This window comes from Giraffa tippelskirchi, chromosome 5, assembly GCF_054371585.1.
Source record: "Giraffa tippelskirchi isolate mGirTip1 chromosome 5, T2T-mGirTip1v1.2.pri, whole genome shotgun sequence".
In the NCBI taxonomy this organism is placed as follows: domain Eukaryota; kingdom Metazoa; phylum Chordata; class Mammalia; order Artiodactyla; family Giraffidae; genus Giraffa; species Giraffa tippelskirchi.
This window is the reverse complement of record NC_137279.1, coordinates 141,562,881-141,566,573: the sequence shown is the minus strand read 5'-3', so window position 1 is coordinate 141,566,573 and position 3,693 is coordinate 141,562,881. Positions and strand designations below refer to the sequence as shown.

Genomic DNA, 3,693 nt, shown 5'->3' with positions numbered 1-3,693 from the left:
ATTTGCTTTAGAACATGATGGAGTTCAAATTCTACTTTATCACTTAGTAGCTATGTTAACTTGGGCAAGTTGCTTAATTTTTCTATACCTTAGTTACTAGTTAGTAATCAATTTGCATCAAATTTGGGATGGGAAATGTCAATGAGCTTGACATTTTTGTGTTGATTGGTTGGTTTATAATTTTACTATTTGGTAAGGCAAATATATCTTTTTCTTTCTTCTAGCATTCTTATATATTCCCCAGACTTTTTCTTTCTTTTCTTTTCTTTTTTTTAAGTGAATATACAATTTATTTAACATTCAAACTTCATTAAGACATGTGCAATATGGCAATTTTACTGGGGGTTTAACCCTACCTAGGATGATTGCTTGCTGGGGCTTAGCAACAGGGTCCAGTTCACACTTAGCACTAATTAAATACTTTATTGAATAAATATAATACCAAACAAAATGCATTCAAATGCTAAAAAAAAAATCAGTTTTAAAGGCCTTTCTATTCAGGCTAATGACAAACACAATAACAGCAGATATGCTAGTTTAACATAATTGGCTGATTTTATACAGCACTTATATCTTTTAGTCCACAAGTATATTATTAAATGATAGAGAACATCTAATACAACCATTTCTACAGAACTAGGAAATAAATTTCTAAGAAAGAAAGATTTTACAGACCCCATCTTTTATACCCACCCCAACAGTCTAACTCTAAAGAGGATAAAGCCAATGACTTTCCTCACAAGAGCTCACGACTAATGTCGCTTTGCTATCAAAATCTGTATTTCTGATCCGTTATGAGCATTGAGACAAGATTCAAATATTCCCAAAGAAAGAAGCACAATGCACGTTGTGATCGTCTATTCAGCAACAGCGAGCACTGCATTCAAAACCATCTCATCCCAGGAATCAAATAAGGTCGGCCACATTCATTGGCATTTCCTGCACTGTAGTATTGTAGAAAGTCTCAATGTCACGAAGAATCCTCTTGTCTTCTTCAGTAACAAAGTTTATAGCCACACCTTTCCTCCCAAATCGACCCCCTCTGCCAATTTCGCTCTTTATTCAAACAGTGTGCTGTTTCGCTTATGATTCCATGTCCTAGATTACGTCAACGCCGTTTCTGAGTGCCATCTCGTCATCAACTGCTGCTATCGACTCCTGTGAATATAGTTTTCACGATTGGTAGGTAGATCATAGTTTATAACCAATGACACTTGTTGCACATCAATTCCAAGAGCCACCAAATCAGTAGTGATTAGAACACGGCTTGACCCTGATCGAAATTCCCTCATGATAACATCTCTTTCTTTCTGGTCCATGTCACCATGCAGGGCAGAAACTGTGAAGTCCCTGGCATGCATTTTCTCTGTGAGCCAGTCCACCTTGCGCCTTGTATTGAGAAAAATAACAGCCTGCGTAATTGTCAGTGTCTCGTACAAGTCACAAAGTGTATCCAACTTCCATTCCTCTCTTTCAACATTAATATAAAACTGTTTGATTCCTTCAAGGGTCAATTCTTCCTTTTTCACCAAAATTCGAATTGGATCTCTCATGAATTTTTTGGTCACTTCCAACACATCCGTTGGCATTGTGGCAGAAAGCAACACCACCTGAATACTAGTATTTAATTTTTGGAAAATCTCATAGATTTGATCCTTAAACCCTCGGCTCAGCATTTCATCTGCTTCATCCAAAACGAACATTTTGATCCATTTTGGAGAGAGATATCTTCTGTTTAACATATCAAACACTCTCCCTGGTGTTCCAACAACAATATGTGGTGCTTCGGCCTGCAGTTTTTGCATTTCATTTTGAACATTTGTTCCACCAATGCAGGCATGACAAGTTGCTCCCATATAATCTCCAAGTGCCAGAATTACCTTTTGGATCTGTTGAGCCAGTTCTCTGGTGGGGGCCAATACTAGTGCTTGGGTCTCCTTGAACTCAATCTCCAACTGTTGCAGGATGGAAATAGCAAATGTGGCTGTCTTGCCAGTACCTGACTGAGCTTGAGCAATCACATCATACCCTTTAATACATGGAATAATAGCTCTCTGCTGAATAGCTGATGGCTTCTCAAAACCATAAGCATAGATGCCCCGAAGAAGAGACTCCTTTAAGTTCATATCATCAAAGTTATCAACAATCTCATTCCAGTTGCTCTCGATGACACCATCGGGGTCCATTCCCTCTGGGCCGCCATGTTCTCTGTTATAATCCGCGGAGCCACCAGACATGATCCGAAAAACCACTCACTGCCGGACTGAAAAGCGACTTTTTCTTTCAAATTAAAATTAATTAAAAATATGTATGAAGTTTCCAAAATATCTTCCATTTGGGTAATATTTGGAAAATATTTTAATTTGATTAGATCTTTTTTTCCTCTAAACAGCAGACTCACCTATAACCACTTATCTTTCCATTTAGAAATTTAAAATAAGCACCTCACACTTAAACATCTAATATGAAGCTCCTGCTGCAGCCTTTTCCATCCCAGTGAAGGATAACATCTTATGTAAATTCAAGCCACAGATCTTGACATCAAACTTAACTTCAGTCTTTCCTTCACACCAAACATCCAGTATTAGGGCTTTAGTTTTCAAATCTGTCCAGGACATAATCACTCCTCACAAGTTCTGTGGCTACGACTTGCCAGCTTTCTTTCCCACCTGGACAGCTATAATAGCCTCACAACTTCACTTCCTGTTCCTGCCCTTAGAACCTTTCATACCTTTGATAGAACAATGAAAGTTATCCTGCGTTAAAAATAAGACAACAGGCCCCAAATGTTTTCACTTATCCTAAACCCCATGTCACCGATTAATTATAATTTGGCTCTCTCAAAATGAAACCTTAAACCAGCCAATCAGGAATCGCTTGATAGTTAGGTCATCTGCATGATAGACCCCTGCTGTCCCTTGCAATAACCAACAAAGGTTTTTCCTTCCTTGTTCTTGTTGCCTTCTGTCTTTCATTTCACATAGCACCTTGTAGCTTCTTTGTATCTGTTAGACTGGATGCTGCCCGATCCAAATTGGATATTGCTTAAACTCTTAAAGTGTTCAATACGCCTCAGTTTATCTTTGGATCCCTGTTAAAGAGTCAGATCATGTCACCCCTCTGACTCAAACTTTCCAATGACTCCCCATCCAATGTGGAGTGAAAAGCAAAATACTTCCAATGACATGATCTTGTCTCTCCCCGGGACCCATCTACCTCTACCCTCCACTTCAGCCCTATTAGCCTTCTTACACACTATCCACCCAGAGACTCTGTGTGCTTTCCCTCTGCCTGGAAGTTTCTCTATCTAGATGCCACAGAGCTTGCTCTCTTACCTCCTTAAAGTGGACATTCATTTGTTACATTCTCATTGTAGCCTTTTCAACCACCCAATGAAAAGTGCTATCTCTACAACAGTTTCTATTTACTTGATTTCCATGCTTTAATTTTCTCCATAACATTTCACCACTGTTTAACATATAATATGTTTTGCTTGTTTAATTTTATTGTCTGTATTCTGCCTCTATCCTTACTTCATTCTCAACATACAGACCAATACAAATTAATGTTTCTTGAAAAAAGAAATGATAAAACACATACAAGAATTGACATTTTATGAGATTAAGTGTTGCCATTCAGAGACACAGCATGTTTTTTATTTATTCAGGGTCTGTTTCATATCCTTTGATGCAT

The 3,693-nt window shown here is 38.1% G+C and overlaps 1 pseudogene across 1 annotated transcript; it reads right to left on the bottom strand.

Moving 5' to 3' along the window:
- Window positions 1-409: 409 nt before the first annotated feature.
- Window positions 410-2,266, bottom strand: LOC145505826 (eukaryotic initiation factor 4A-II pseudogene; annotated as a pseudogene). The gene has a single exon (XR_014053307.1). The product of XR_014053307.1 is annotated as a eukaryotic initiation factor 4A-II pseudogene (transcript).
- Window positions 2,267-3,693: the final 1,427 nt, after the last annotated feature.